Consider the following 17,631-nt stretch of genomic DNA (forward strand, 5'->3'; position numbering starts at 1 on the left):
ATAGAGCACGATGGGGGGTGCGCAGCATGGGAGATGGAGCACGTTTGGGAGTGCGCAGCATGGGGGATGGAGCACGATGGGGAGTGCGCAGCATGGGAGATGGAGCACGATGGGGGTGCGCAGCATGGGGGATGGAGCACGATGGGGAGTGCGCAGCATGGGGGATGGAGCACGATGGGGAGTGCGCAGCATGGGGGATGGAGCACGATGGGGAGTGCGCAGCATGGGGGATGGAGCACGATGGGGGGTGCGCAGCATGGGGGATGGAGCACGATGGGGAGTGTGCAGCATGGGGATGGAGCACGATGGGGAGTGCACAGCATGGGGGATAGAGCACCATGGGGGGTGCGCAGCATGGGGGATGGAGCACGATGGGGAGTGTGCAGCATGGGGATGGAGCACGATGGGGAGTGCGCAGCATGGGGGATAGAGCACGATGGGGGGTGCGCAGCATGGGAGATGGAGCACGTTTGGGAGTGCGCAGCATGGGCGATGGAGCACGATGGGGAGTGCGCAGCATGGGAGATGGAGCACGTTTGGGAGTGCGCAGCATAGGGGATGGAGCACGATGGGGAGTGCGCAGCATGGGGATGGAGCACGATGGGGAGTGCGCAGCATGGGGGATAGAGCACGATGGGGGGTGCGCAGCATGGGGGATGGAGCACGATGGGGAGTGCGCAGCATGGGGATGGAGCACGATGGGGAGTGCGCAGCATGGGGGATAGAGCACGATGGGGGGTGTGCAGCATGGGGGATAGAGCACGATGGGGGGTGCGCAGCATGGGGGATGGAGCACGATGGGGAGTGCGCAGCATGGAGATGGAGCACGATGGGGAGTGCGCAGCATGGGGGATAGAGCACGATGGGGGGTGCGCAGCATGGGGGATGGAGCACGTTTGGGAGTGCGCAGCATAGGGGATGGAGCACGATGGGGAGTGCGCAGCATGGGGGATGGAGCACGATGGGGAGTGCGCAGCAAAGGGGATGGAGCACGATGGGGAATGCGCAGCATGGGTGATGGAGCACGATGGGGAATGCGCAGCATGGAGGATGGAGCACGATGGGGGGTGCACAGCATGGGGGATGGAGCACGATGGGGAGTGCGCAGCATGGGGGATGGAGCACGATGGGAAGTGCGCAGCATGGAGGATAGAGCACGATGGGAAGTGCGCAGCATGGGGGATGGAGCACGTTTGGGAGTGCGCAGCATAGGGGATGGAGCACGATGGGGAGTGCGCAGCATGGGGGATGGAGCACGATGGGGAGTGCGCAGCATAGGGGATGGAGCACGATGAGGAATGCGCAGCATGGGGGATGGAGCACGATGGGGAATGCGCAGCATGGGGGATGGAGCACGATGGGGAATGCGCAGCATGGGGGATGGAGCACAATGGAGAGTGGGGATGGAGCACGATGGGGGGTGCGCAGCATGGGGGATGGAGCATGATGGGGGGTGCGCAGCATGGGGGATGGAGCACGATGGGGGGTGCGCAGCATGGGGGATGGAGCACGATGGGGAGTGTGCAGCATGGGGATGGAGCACGATGGGGAGTGCGCAGCATGGGGGATAGAGCACGATGGGGGGTGCGCAGCATGGGAGATGGAGCACGTTTGGGAGTGCGCAGCATGGGGGATGGAGCACGATGGGGATTGCGCAGCATGGGAGATGGAGCACGTTTGGGAGTGCGCATCATGGGGGATGGAGCACGATGGGGAGTGCGCAGCATGGGAGATGGAGCACGTTTGGGAGTGCGCAGCATAGGGGATGGAGCACGATGGGGAGTGCGCAGCATGGGGATGGAGCACGATGGGGAGTGCGCAGCATGGGGGATAGAGCACGATGGGGGGTGCGCAGCATGGGGGATGGAGCACGATGGGGAGTGCGCAGCATGGAAATGGAGCACGATGGGGAGTGCGCAGCATGGGGGATAGAGCACGATGGGGGGTGCGCAGCATGGGGGATAGAGCACGATGGGGGGGTGCGCAGCATGGGGGATGGAGCACGATGGGGAGTGCGCAGCATGGGGATGGAGCACGATGGGGAGTGCGCAGCATGGGGGATGGCGCACGATGGGGAGTGCGCAGCATGGGGGATGGAGCACGATGGGGAGTGCGCAGCAAAGGGGATGGAGCACGATGGGGAATGCGCAGCATGGGGGATGGAGCACGATGGGGAATGCGCAGCATGGAGGATGGAGCACGATGGGGGGTGCGCAGCATGGGGGATGGAGCACGATGGGGAGTGCGCAGCATGGGGGATGGAGCACGATGGGAAGTGCGCAGCATGGAGGATAGAGCACGATGGGAAGTGCGCAGCATGGGGTATGGAGCACGATGGGGAGTGCGCAGCATGGGGGATGGAGCACGATGGGGAGTGCGCAGCATAGGGGATGGAGCACGATGGGGAATGCGCAGCATGGGGGATGGAGCACGATGGGGTATGCGCAGCATGGGGGATGGAGCACGATGGGGAATGCGCAGCATGGGGGATGGAGCACAATGGAGAGTGGGGATGGAGCACGATGGGGGGTGCGCAGCATGGGGGATGGAGCATGATGGGGGGTGCGCAGCATGGGGGATGGAGCACGATGGGGGGTGCACATCTCCCCCCAAAACACACACACAAACACTGCCACACACGCACTACACAACACACCACATACACACTGGGAACCACAAACACTGCCCTACACAGACACCCACACACACAACGCCGCACACACACAACACCCAACACACAAACACCGCGGCACACACAAATATACGCACATACAGCACAACACACACATTGCACAAAACATACCTCCCCCAAAACACACACACACACCCACACAAACCGCGCAACACACATACACAATGATACAGACACACAGCGCTCCACAAACAATGCAACACACAAACAACACCGCTCTCACCCCCCGCCACACCCAGACAACACCCAGAACATGTACAGCGCCCTACACAAACACTTGCTAACTACAGACAACAACATCTATATATATAACAAAAATCATACATGAACTACACAATACGTAAATTCTAGAATACCCGATGCGTAGAATCGGGCCACCTTCTAGTATTACATAAACCTACAACTGCCAGTCTGTCCTTAACAGTGGTATGGAGATACTGGGAAATGATGTTATCAGTCATCATCAGACTGTGGACCATACAGGAACCACAGTATTGATAACAAATAGTCATTATCACAAATAAGCATTTACATCCAGTTACCTTATAATAGCTTGTCTTATTTGAGTCATTCTTTTTCTTTTGTTCCTCTTGTCTAGTTGTCATGATGAAGTTTTCTCTGGTCTTCTTCAGCACATCTCAGCACGATAACCTGGACCCCCTCTTCACACTGTCCTCTCACACTTTGTCTTCCCTATACTGCCACATCTCTATACTGTGCCCAATCATCGCACTCCCTCTCCTCAGCATAGTGTCCCCTCCTTGCTGTGCCCTCACACTGTCCCCCCTGTGACCACCTATCTATACCCCAGACTACCCAGTCTCTATTCTGTGCCCCCCGTAGCTTTTCTAGCCATACGGTTTCCTCACACTATTCACCTCATTAGTCTATTGATACATTCCCCCTCCCTTATACTGTCTTCTCACACATCGCTCCCTCATACTTCTTACGCACTCATTTCTTCCCGTCACTCCTCATATTGTCTCCTCACACATCTTTCCCTCATACTGTTTGCGCACTCAATTTCTCCCCCTCACTCCTCATACTGTGCCCATATCCATTCGCCTCCCCCTTGCTCACCATACTGTTTCCCCGCAAATTTATTCACACTTTCTATACTCTTTCCTCATACATCTCCCTTCCTCATACTGTTTCTGCACTTTTTTCCCCCCTCGCTCCTCATACTGTTTCCTCACACAATTTCCCCCTTGTTCTCCATGCTGTGTCCAAACCCATTCATTCTGACTCGCTCACCATGCTGTCATCCTCCTTTGCTTCCGATATTATCTCCTCACACATTCCCCACCCCCTAGCTCACCATACTGTATTTTCTCCTCATACGTCCCCCATCATCTTGCACCGCTGTATCAGGACGACCCTCTGTCGGCTGTGTCCAGGGCAAATAACTCACGTGGCCCACCCTAGATAAGCCTTGTTGTTAGAAGTACTCCCTTGTAGCTTCAATATATAACTAACATATGGCTATATAGTATAAAGAAGGGAACATAAAGGAAATGCATTTCACATACCCTACTCACAAAAAGTTACAGATATTTGGTTTTCGAGTGAAGTTTCAGGATGATCCTAAAATACACTCTAACCTTTTAAAGTGAAATTAATGTGACTTTTTCTAAACTTTTGAATGCACATGTGTAACTATGTCACACCTGGGTAGTAGGTGAAGGAGGCACTATTAGGCCCAGACTAAGGTGCCGAGCGGTGGTGTGGCGTTTCTGCAGTGTTCTGCAGTTTGGGGTTTCATGGTGTCCCTACCTGGTTCTCCAAACCCGTTCCCAGGGTACATCTACATGAGGTAGGAAGGAAGGAATAAGGTAGACAGGACCTTGGTATGAACAGTTGAAATGGTTTATTGCATAACACAAAGATGGTTTACATCTTCCTATGCATTTAGCCGCGACACTGGATTTCAATGCAGATTTTGGTTGGTTGGCAACTGGACCAACTAGTAGAGTGGCAACTCTACTATGGGAAATCTATAATTGAGGTTTGACTTTCCTGTGATGGAAACTGAAAAGACTGTCTGGAGAGGCATAGCCGCCCTTGTAACTCTGCTCACCACCTCAAGCTTGGCTTGTCTCAGCTGTCAACTGTCAACTCTCCCTGGTAACCATAGTGATCAGGCTATAGATGATATTGATCAGACATCCTCCAATACAGTCCCTTGCCAACACTGATACCACTACCTGCTGCTGTCCAGAGCAACAATTATATTTAATTTTACAATAACATCAGGCAATACATCAAATTATACATTATTCTACAGACTCCTATAAAAGCAGAAACTTTTATAATGGCCCCTTCTGGGTCATTACATACCCCATTAAAGAAGAAACAAGCTGCCCTTGACTTGCCTAAGAGGTCATGGCTAAACACATAATGGGGCATTCTCCTATAACAACCCAGTTGTGTGGTGATGTACACCTGAAAAGAACAAATTTGTGCTACTGTGACACCCTGAACTAGCCAGGTAGTCACAGTTAGGCCCCGCATGACACCGGTCCCCTAAAAAGGTAACAGCAGCCAACCACATTAAAACCTAGTCACCTCCCTCTGAGCTTGATGGTCACACCAGGGGGTGGAGCTAGGTGGTTGGCCACGCCCACCAAGGAGTCCAGAGGGCCAGAGGCAGGAGAAACAGAGGAGTTTGTCAGTGGCCAGTTGACAGTGACAGTAGTCAGTTGGAGTTGAGAGGAGTAGAGTGCAGCAGGCCTGTGGTGACAGGTCTGCAGTGGAAACTGACAGGTGTGAGGGTCGTAGCCCGCACAGCTTGGCTAGGAGGCAGGCGGTGGCCTTAGCCTGCAGGAGCCGGGAAGACAGCCAGGTGGAACCGTAAGGGACCGGGACAGGGTAGTGGCCCGCCGGTACCGAACCGGGGAACCCGCTGGAAACCGTAGCACCAGGGGGGTACTCAGACCCGGACCGAGGCCCAGAAGCCACTGGACCACGTTGAATTTACCGATTGAGGTCTGGACTTTAGGTCCATTCCCATCCCAAGTCCCGACTGAAGGCAACAGCCCACCGAGGGGAATAGAAAGCCACCGCACAGGCAGAGAGATCCCACGGGCCAGCATCTGCGGGCAAACGGACTCCACTGACACATGCATAGCCGGGGAGTGGACTCCCATTGCTGAGGCACAGGCAGTCTACACAAACACAACACAGTGCAGGGGAAAGGCCAAGACCACCAACCCGGGTGGGGGACCCCACGCAGCCGGCTGCTGGCACCGACCACCATCAACTTTGTTTACCAGAGACTTGTGTGTGTCAATAATCGTGAGTACAACAGTGCCATCCGGCCACGCACCGCCCTGCACCGCCCCGCCACTATTCTCCCCAAACGGGTGCCGGGGCCACCACCCCTGCCCACGGAGGGGTTAACATCTTGCTGCACGACCATCTCCCCCGGGTGCCCCCGTAACTGCAACGGTGGTGTCTATACTTTCACCACGGCCCGTGGGTGGCGTCACGAACTCAAACACGGCTCCGGCCGTCCACCTACCTAACTAACCCCACCCCCCATCAAGATTGCCAGCAACCCCCTTGCAGAACGACGTGACCCCCGGGTCCGGAGGCGCTCGAGCCACCCACCAAACGAGCCCGGATCTGAGCAGCTCGGCTGCAGCCGAGCGCGGGTCGGTACACTACCATAGTACAACTTTAGGATATTCCTGTTACTGGTGTTCCAGAACTTCACTTGCATTCATGAGGCTATGCTTCATGCTGCATGTAGCGCCCATGTATGCTAAATGTCACAGGCTAATACCCAGTTCCCTGACTAGGCTCTGACTAGTGTCTTTTACTTCTTACTAATACTAGTGTTTTATGGTAAAGATTAGTCTAGTGGACTTCTCATGTATTTGAGTTCCTAAGAACACTGAGCATGGGGCATGGCTATACCAACCGCTTAATCTATTGAACCAATCTACCTTCAGAATACAGTTATCCCCTAAAGTGCATCAATGTCTGTATTTACTCTAATTGCTTCATCACCTTGATATCTTCTAGGACAGTGTTCCTCAACTCCAGTGATCAAGGCCCACCAACAGATCAGGTTTTCAGAATTTCTTTAATATTGACCAGGTCATGAAATGAAGCTGTCGCGCCCCGGGGCAGCTGAGCTGCTCGGATCCGGGTGATCCTTGGCTCGAGGGGTCCCGGATCCGGGGGCACCGTCGATCAGTTTTTAAATAAAAAGGCAAAAATAATAAAAATAGTCCGACTACGCCACTTGCAGTGCGCAGCCAGGGATGGTATGGCCGCCGCTGCCGTTTCTCCTTGGGGATGATGGATGGGGCAGCATGGATGGTGACGCCCTACACGAGTAGGGCTGTTCCCCAGGGGTAGGTGAGGGCTTAACGTGGAGGCGCAGGGAAATAACTCAGTCCAGACAGGGAAGTGCAGTTTGGTCGCTTTACTTACAGCTGGGTTTGCACCCTGGAGACGTGCTGGATCCCAGGTGTGCCCGAGTCCTGTGTCCCTGAGTCAGCTGACAAGGTGCCACTCGCACACAGATGCACTCGTATGTGTGTTGGTCTTCCCTTGTGTGGAGCACTTGGAGGTCCTCCTGGTGTCTGGGTCGTGCCCCAGGCAGCTTGGACTATTTAAGGGAATATGTCCTGGTCCTCCCTTTGCTGCTTATGCCTCGGACCTTAATGGTGGTAGATGAGTCCTGGAAACCCACCCGCCTGGCAGAGTTAACAGATGGCTTGAAGTCCCGGACCTGCAAAGTCTATCTATTTTACAAAACTCATAGTTAACAAATAGTCCATATTGTAAGAGCAATGAGTCTTTGGATAAAGTGCAATAGATTTTGACAACAATCACATTGCGGCTCCGAAACAGCAGATGTAGTCCACACAATGGGCACAAGTACTGAACTGAATAACTGCGGTTAACCTGTAAAGCCACGTGAAATAGGAACCAAGAGGGCACTATGGCAATATGAACGGGTTCAATCCAAAAAAGAAGGGAACATAAAGGAAATGCATTTCACATACCCTACTCACAAAAAGTTACAGATATTTGGTTTTCGAGTGAAGTTTCAGGATGATCCTAAAATACACTCTAACCTTTTAAAGTGAAATTAATGTGACTTTTTCTAAACTTTTGAATGCACATGTGTAACTATGTCACACCTGGGTAGTAGGTGAAGGAGGCACTATTAGGCCCAGACTAAGGTGCCGAGCGGTGGTGTGGCGTTTCTGCAGTGTTCTACAGTTTGGGGTTTCATGGTGTCCCTACCTGGTTCTCCAAACCCGTTCCCAGGGTACATCTACATGAGGTAGGAAGGAAGGAGTAAGGTAGACAGGACCTTGGTATGAACAGTTGAAATGGTTTATTGCATAACACAAAGATGGTTTACATCTTCCTATGCATTTAGCCGCGACACTGGATTTCAATGCAGATTTTGGTTGGTTGGCAACTGGACCAACTAGTAGAGTGGCAACTCTACTATGGGAAATCTATAATTGAGGTTTGACTTTCCTGTGATGGAAACTGAAAAGACTGTCTGGAGAGGCATAGCCGCCCTTGTAACTCTGCTCACCACCTCAAGCTTGGCTTGTCTCAGCTGTCAACTGTCAACTCTCCCTGGTAACCATAGTGATCAGGCTATAGATGATATTGATCAGACATCCTCCAATACAGTCCCTTGCCAACACTGATACCACTACCTGCTGCTGTCCAGAGCAACAATTATATTTAATTTTACAATAACACCAGGCAATACATCAAATTATACATTATTCTACAGACTCCTATAAAAGCAGAAACTTTTATAATGGCCCCTTCTGGGTCATTACATACCCCATTAAAGAAGAAACAAGCTGCCCTTGACTTGCCTAAGAGGTCATGGCTAAACACATAATGGGGCATTCTCCTATAACAACCCAGTTGTGTGGTGATGTACACCTGAAAAGAACAAATTTGTGCTACTGTGACGCCCTGAACTAGCCAGGTAGTCACAGTTAGGCCCCGCATGACACCGGTCCCCTAAAAAGGTAACAGCAGCCAACCACATTAAAACCTAGTCACCTCCCTCTGAGCTTGATGGTCACACCAGGGGGTGGAGCTAGGTGGTTGGCCACGCCCACCAAGGAGTCCAGAGGGCCAGAGGCAGGAGAAACAGAGGAGTTTGTCAGTGGCCAGTTGACAGTGGCAGTAGTCAGTTGGAGTTGAGAGGAGTAGAGTGCAGCAGGCCTGTGGTGACAGGTCTGCAGTGGAAACTGACAGGTGTGAGGGTCGTAGCCCGCACACCTTGGCTAGGAGGCAGGCGGTGGCCTTAGCCTGCAGGAGCTGGGAAGACAACCAGGTGGAACCGTAAGGGACCGGGACAGGGTAGTGGCCCGCCGGTACCGAACCGGGGAACCCGCTGGAAACCGGAGCACTAGGGGGGTACTCAGACCCGGACCGAGCCCAGAAGACACTGGACCACGTCGAATTTACTGATTGAGGTCTGGACTTTAGGTCCATTCCCATCCCAAGTCCCGACTGAAGGCAACAGCCCACCGAGGGGAATAGAAAGCCACCGCACAGGCAGAGAGATCCCACGGGCCAGCATCTGCGGGCAAACGGACTCCACTGACACATGCATAGCCGGGGAGTGGACTCCCATTGCTGAGGCACAGGCAGTCTACACAAACACAACACAGTGCAGGGGAAAGGCCAAGACCACCAACCCGGGTCGGGGACCCCACGCAGCCGGCTGCTGGCACCGACCACCATCAACTTTGTTTACCAGAGATTTGTGTGTGTCAATAATCGTGAGTACAACAGTGCCATCCGGCCGCGCACCGCCCTGCACCAACCCGCCACTACTCTCCCCAAACGGGTGTCGGGGCCACCACCCCTGCCCACGGAGGGGTTAACATCTTGCTGCACGATCATCTCCCCCGGGTGCCCCCGTAACTGCAACGGTGGTGTCTACACTTTCACCACGGCCCGTGGGTGGCGTCACGAACTCAAACACGGCTCCGGCCGTCCACCTACCTAACTAACCCCACCCCCCATCAAGATCGCCAGCAACCCCCTTGCAGAACGACGTGACCCACGGGTCCGGAGGCGCTCGAGCCACCCACCAAACGAGCCCGGATCCGAGCAGCTCGGCTGCAGCCGAGCGCGGGTCGGTACACTACCATAGTACAACTTTAGGATATTCCTGTTACTGGTGTTCCAGAACTTCACTTGCATTCATGAGGCTATGCTTCATGCTGCATGTAGCGCCCATGTATGCTAAATGTCACAGGCTAATACCCAGTTCCCTGACTAGGCTCTGACTAGTGTCTTTTACTTCTTACTAATACTAGTGTTTTATGGTAAAGATTAGTCTAGTGGACTTCTCATGTATTTGAGTTCATAAGAACACTGAGCATGGGGCATGGCTATACCAACCGCTTAATCTATTGAACCAATCTATCTTCAGAATACAGTTATCCCCTAAAGTGCATCAATGTCTGTATTTACTCTAATTGCTTCATCACCTTGATATCTTCTAGGACAGTGTTCCTCAACTCCAGTGATCAAGGCCCACCAACAGATCAGGTTTTCAGAATTTCCTTAATATTGACCAGGTCATGAAATGAAGCTGTCGCGCCCCGGGGCAGCTGAGCTGCTCAGATCCGGGTGATCCTTGGCTCGAGGGGTCCCGGATCCGGGGGCACCGTCGATTAGTTTTTAAATAAAAAGGCAAAAATAATAAAAATAGTCCGACTACGCCACTTGCAGTGCGCAGCCAGGGATGGTATGGCCGCCGCTGCCGTTTCTCCTTGGGGATGATGGATGGGGCAGCATGGATGGTGACGCCCTACACGAGTAGTGCTGTTCCCCAGGGGTAGGTGAGGGCTTAACGTGGAGGCGCAGGGAAATAACTCAGTCCAGACAGGGAAGTGCAGTTTGGTCGCTTTACTTACAGCTGGGTTTGCACCCTGGGGACGTGCTGGATCCCAGGTGTGCCCGAGTCCTGTGTCCCTGAGTCAGCTGACAAGGTGCCACTCGCACACAGATGCACTCGTATGTGTGTTGGTCTTCCCTTGCGTGGAGCACTTGGAGGTCCTCCTGGTGTCTGGGTCGTGCCCCAGGCAGCTTGGACTATTTAAGGGAATATGTCCTGGTCCTCCCTTTGCTGCTTATGCCTCGGACCTTAATGGTGGTAGATGAGTCCTGGAAACCCACCCGCCTGGCAGAGTTAACAGATGGCTTGAAGTCCCGGACCTGCAAAGTCTATCTATTTTACAAAACTCATAGTTAACAAATAGTCCATATTGTAAGAGCAATGAGTCTTTGGATAAAGTGAAATAGATTTTGACAACAATCACATTGCGGCTCCGAAACAGCAGATGTAGTCCACACAATGGGCACAAGTACTGAACTGAATAACTGCGGTTAACCTGTAAAGCCACGTGAAATAGGAACCAAGAGGGCACTATGGCAATATGAACGGGTTCAATCCAAAAAACACACCTGTAAAACTTATGAGGGCTTTACACGAGACGAGCTATCGTGCTATGAATCGTCAGGGTCTCGGTTTTCGTGACGCACATCCGGCATCGTTCACGACATTGTCTCGTGTGACACCTCCGAGCGACGCAGAATCGCTCACAAATCGTCAGTCGTGTACTCGTCGCTGAGTTTTAAAAAATTGTTTATTTAACCTGGCGCCAGTTGTTCATCGTACCCGGGGAAGCACACATTGCTCCATGTGACAGCCCGGGAACGATGAACACAACTTAACTGCGTCCCACGGCACCCGCCGGCTATGCAGAAGGAAGGAGGTGGGCAGGATGTTTACGTCCCGCTCATCTCCGCCCCTCCGCTTCTATTGGTCGGTGGCTGTGTGACGTCGATGTGACGCCGAACGTCCCTCCCCTTTCAGGAAGAGGATGTTCGCCGCCCACAGCGAGGTCGCTCAGCAGGTAAGTACGTGTGACGGCGGTTTAACGACTTTGTGTGACACGGGCAGCGATTTGCCCGTGACGCACAAACGACGGGAGCGGGTACGATCGCTCGTGCAATCGCACGATAGATCGTAATGTGTAAAGCCCGCATTAGACAATAAGAGGAGAGAAGGTGTACAACAAATGGGATCACCGATAGAATATTATCCAATGAGAATATATAATTTTATTAATAGACAATAGCAAAAAGCACCAAAAACATGTTAAAAACATTAAAAAAACAATCAAAAAAGTGGACAAAGTGACTAAAGTTGCACGTAATAAGGCAAAACACCCCCAATATTTCCTCCTCCAATTATATGAAATACATGTAAAAAATACAATGTGGACCAAAAGAATGAAAAGAATGAAATTCATCCAGGGAAGTCGCTACTGCCTTTTCTCCCCTTTTTGGCCCCTTTGCCGGCAGCGTGGACCAAGAAAGATGGCTCCAGGCTCGATCCTCCTTATGGGCCCCCTCCTTGCTGCTGAGGCTCGGACTCTAGTTGGTTGGTGTGGGACTTGTGGTTCCCCCACCGGCAGGTTTAGCAGATCAATAAATGGACGTCTACTTTAGGGACTTGTTCCCTGTGTGTGCCTAGTCACCAGGAGTCTCCGTACTCGACCAGCTGACTTCCTCAGCATCTTTCTGACCGACTTGCTGGTAACCGTTCTCCCCCGCTAACGGCTACTACACGTGCAGGGTCTGACTCATGTGTCAGCGTACATCTCCATTCTTCTTCCCTCGCTTTCCTGCGCCTCTCCACTACAGACTGGCTAACTCCTCCTACTTTCCTTACAGCCACTGCCACCTTAGCTTCGAGCCCCTCCCCTACACCCCTAGCTGAGATGTGGAGGCAAGCCCCCTCTTGGGTATGCCCAAGGGTCCCCTCTAAGGTGTGGGAGACCTGGTTGCTATGTGTCTGTGCGTACACACCCTATTCGGGCCCTCAGGATTACTTGGAGGTACTGCCCCAGCATGGGTGCAGTACTCAGTGGCGCCTGACTTGGTCAGGAGCGCTACATTCCCCCTTAGTTATCAACAGCATGTCCTCGGGCTGCAAAGACAAGAAAATTTTAAATACAACTTTTCCCACACAGGGGAGTTATTTACATTTAAAACATACCAGGTACCATTCCACCAGCCACAAGTCTTGTTCCCACCCGGAAACTTCCAGGAGGCAGGTCACCGGTCCCTTTGGTGACCAGGTCTGGGCCATCTGTGTACCAGACCTTTCCTTCAGTCTTCTTCTCCTGAGGAGGGTGGTGTAAGGTAGGCCCCATAAACAGGCATACCAGCTTCCGTGTGTTCGAGAGCAGGCCCCATAAACAGGTGTGCTCTCTGGTGGTGCAGAGCCAGGCCCCATAAACAGGCATGCTCTGAAGTTGGTACCACTGAGGTAACTTTTTACAATGCGAGAGTTTGTGGCTATAGCCAGTTCATAGCCTGTGGTCCATTTTTAAGGTTCACGTAACCTGGTGCTAAATCATATTTTAAAAGGTTCTCACAACAGTCCTTGCGGGCACATGTACTTTTAACGTTACTTTAACTTTCAACATGTTAAACATTCTTAAACTAAACAGGTTCTCTACAAAGACATTTTAGACTACACAGATTTCCTCCTCTCAAGAACAGGGCTCTTATTTTCAGTGCTCTGATTCTGGGAGATTGCAGCATGAGCGTGGTGGGCATTTTGGGCATTTTGGGCATTTTGAGCATATTGGGCATTTTGGGCGTTTTGGGCGTCCCCTGGTGGTGATGACTCTGGGGACCTGGTAGAAGCAGTGGAGATGGAGTCTGAGCTCACCAAGGTTTTCGGACATTGTATCACATCCAAGGTACACCAGCCTCTCTCTCCCATATGCCTGGTGAACTCGACTACATCCCCCACATAGAGATCACGACCAGGGTGACCCCGCTGTAGATGGGACTGCACGTCCCATCTGGAGACAAAGATCCCCTCCTTCACTCTGGCCTCCACTATAAAGCCCCACCCTGTGCGGCAGCTGAATTCCTCCAGTACCCCACGGTGGAGGGGACCTCTGGCCTGGTGTCTGGCCCTCGGCAGGGACTGTTTTTCCTGCAGGTCCCTGGCCTCCACTTGCTCTCTCTCTGGGGTGGGCTTCTCAAGGGGGTATCTGGCTCTCACACTACGCTGCCCTCCTCGGGCTGGTCTCCGCATTACCATCACCTGGTCATCAGCAGGTAACCAGGTCACATATATGCTGGGGCTATATGCAACCAGGTCTTCCTCCCTGGTAGGGGGTGCTGCGACCTCTTCCGGTCGTTGGGGGGACAGCAGCACGACCTAAGGGCCTCCCTCTCTCTCAGAAGGTGCTGCGACCTCCTTCGGTCGGCTGGGGATCAGCAATGATGACTGTAAGACCTCTTCTCCCTCCCTGGCGGAGGGTGCTGCGACCTCTTCCGTTCATTGGGGGGACAGCAGCGCGACCTCAGGGCCTCCCTCTCTGTCAGAGGGTGGTGCGACCTCCTCCGGTCGGGCGAGTAGCAACTCTGGGCATGAGCCTTCAGTAGCCAGGTAGGATGAGGAATCCCTCTCCTGCGGAGAGGGTGCTGTGACCGCTTCTGGTCGGGATTGCAGCCTGGGAATCAGATACTTCTCCACCAGGTGTGTTGGGAACCGAGCTTCCAGTTCTCTCTTTAATTGAGCCATTTCTTTGTCCACTTCAGGTCGGAGCACAGGTACTGGTTCCTCTGTCAGTGACTGGGACGCTGTGACCATCTCTGGTCGGGCAACTAGGACAGGAGGCGTTGCAGCCTGGTCTGGTCTGGCCGTGGGTGTCGCATCTGGTGTCGCATCGGGTGTCACACCGGGCATCGCACCAGACATCGCACTGGACATCGCATCGGGCATTGCATCAGGCATCGCACCGGCGTCTGATGACAATGCCGGTGGGGTCAGCATACCAGGTGGAACAGAGGCGGTTTTGCACTCACTCAGATCCGTGCTGGAGACTTCCCGCAGCATGGTCGCCACTGCCGACAACGACTCCAGCTGAGCGTGGGAGGTGCCTCCAGGCGGGCCTCGCTGCACTGACAACAGCAGGTTTCTAATTGCCGTTATCATCTTCTTTTTCCAAGCGGCTATCTCTTGCCTGCTCTGCTCTTCCATACCGTCGACAATTCTTCCCACTTCTGCCTTCAACTCCTCTGAAGTCATGGGCCTGGTCCAACCCTGCTCTCCCTGGCCACCTCTTGCAGACGCTATCTTATCTCTGTCATTGCTCATCAGGTTTTCGTCACACTGCAGTCTTAGTTTCGTTTCTGGTTGTTCTCCTCCCTTTGGACTGGGACGTCCCCGCAGTCCGGGGACAGATCCGCCCCCATCTTCTCCTTCCACTGTGTCAGAGCGCTCTTCCCATGCTGGGCCAGCCACTCCTCTTCGTGGGCGGTTACCTTTCTTTTGCGCGGGCTGCAGCTTCTTAAATCATGCGCTTTTAACAGCAACAAAATTGCGACGGTTCAAATTTTCTGATCGGACCGCTGAGGCACACTGTCACCTGTCTTAACAGGTCTAGTCCTTGATCCTGTCAATGACGCCAGATATGGGGCCCACCCGCAGCGGTCGCCCCTGGGACTTCATTCCACCTTCGAGGATGCCACGGGGTCTCCACTTGTTGTATTTCTGACAACAGGTATGTCAGGTTTATTTACATGGGAGTCGTGACACCACTCACGGTTTGCGGTCAGGGATAAAAGTGACCACCTCTGCAGGGTTAACGAGCATCTGGGGATGATGGAAGTTGCAGTCTGGTGATACGGCCTCCCGTGAGTGAGGCTAGCCCCAGGGGCTCGGGTGTGTAGAACAACAGGTCCCAGAATAACTCAGTCTCAGTCCAAGATGTCTTTCAACTTGTTTTAATTACTTTCAGATGTTCTGTGAGGAACCCGGGCGATGCTGAGATAAACCAGGAGGAACCAGGTATCCTTTAGGCCAGTCTAAGGGTAACCGTTAACTCGCCTTCCTAGCACTTCTTGTTTCGGATAACCCCTGACTTGAAATACCGTGGGATTCATCCAGGGAAGTCGCTACTGCCTTTTCTCCACTTTTTGGCCCCTTTGCTGGCAGCGTGGACCAAGGAAGATGGCTCCAGGCTCGATCCTCCTTATGGGCCCTCTCGTTGCTGCTGAGGCTCGGTCTCTAGTTGGTTGGTGTGGGACTTGTGGTTCCCCCACCGGCAGGTTTAGCAGATCAATAAATAGACGTCTACTCTAGGGACCTGTTCCCCATGCGTGCCTAGTCACCAGGAGTCTCTGTACTCAACCAGCTGACTTCCTCAGCATCTTTCTGACCGACTTGCTGGTAACCGTTCTCCCACGCTAATGGCTACTACATGTGCAGGGTCTGACTCGCGTGTCAGCGCACGTCTCCATTCTTCTTCCCTCTCTTCCCTGCAGCTGTCCAATACAGACTGGCTAACTCCTCCTACTTTCCTTACAGCCACTGCCACCATAGCTTCCAGCCCCTCCCCTACACCCCTAGCTGAGATGTGGAGGCAAGCCCCCTCTTGGGTCTGCCCAAGGGTCCCCTCTAAGGTGTGGGAGACCTGCTTGCTATGTGTCTGTGCGTACACACCCTATTCCAGCCTTCAGGATTACCTGGAGGTACTGCCCCAGCATGGGTGCAATACTCAGTGGCGCCTGACTAGGTCAGGGGCGCCACACCTTCAGCCGCTGGATCGGCTGTCCCTTCAGCTGCTGGATCGGCATTTCGCTGTCCAGCGCAAAGAAAAAGAAAGGGCCAGCAAGGCCAGCACGCCAACTTTGATGCACAATGTCAATTTCTCACTAACCATGCATACAGTATGATGCAAAATACAGCATCTGGGGATACCTTGACCATTTTGGATCAAGTATTGCCGTGCGAGTGAGAGCCCTTCCCAAAGAAAAACGGTCCGCGTTCATGACTGTATGTTGTGCACTGTTGGAAGGATTTGAAGTGGACCAGCCTCATCCTACTGGAAGTGAGCAGGTAAATCTGGTGTACATTGCCTTCAAGAAAAAATGCCAGCCTCTACCGCAAATCCCACCTAAGCCACAATACCCACCTCAGCCACAATACCCACCTCAGCCACAATACCTACCTCAACCACCACCTGTGCCGCAAGGTTGTTTGTCCCAACCTAAGCCATATGCCCCTACTACCATCCTGTCGTATGGTCCTGTAAGTAGTCCTCAAATTTCACCACAGGCAAAAAACATGAGAACCAATTCATAGAAAATAGCCAACATCAGTTGTAATAAAATAAACATCTCTTTATTGACAATGTATTAAAAACATACAAAATAGATAAGCAAGGAAATGATGAAAAAAAGAGAGGGACTTAAAACACAGTACTAATATAGCAATGATAATGGAATATAACTTCAATAAAGTGCAAAGAAGTGCAGTTACATATATAAGGCCACCAGATGGCAGGATGGGCAAATAATTACAAATGGGCATAAGCAAAGACCAAGATCACCATGAATATCTGTGCAAAATTTGCAAATAATAAAGTGCATATAATAGACCAATATAATAGACCAATAATAGGAAATGCACAAAAGTGCTATAAGAATGGTCAATACTAAAGTGCACTAAAAATGTCAATCATGGTGATAGGTGTCAGCAAACGCCCACCTGCAGAATCACACCACACATACCACTGGAGGTGAAATCCATCATAAAGTAGTACAATATAGTATTAATATTACCATGCACCAATATGGCAGCAAACTTAAATGGAGATGGATATACCTGAGGCCATCAGCAGGACTGTTTATAGGCAACCACCGACCCTACACGTGTTTTCACCATTTCCTTGCTTATCTATTTTGTATGTTTGTAATACATTGTCAATAAAGAGATGTTTATTTTATTACAACTGATGTTGGCTATTTTCTATGAATTTTAGTTCTTGCATCTATAGTATAGCCTTTCTTATGAATTTGAGGAGTATTTAATCTTTTTGGTGATAGTTATT

The sequence above is a fragment of the Anomaloglossus baeobatrachus genome, chromosome 1 (assembly GCF_048569485.1).
Source record: "Anomaloglossus baeobatrachus isolate aAnoBae1 chromosome 1, aAnoBae1.hap1, whole genome shotgun sequence".
Taxonomy (NCBI): Eukaryota; Metazoa; Chordata; class Amphibia; order Anura; family Aromobatidae; genus Anomaloglossus; species Anomaloglossus baeobatrachus.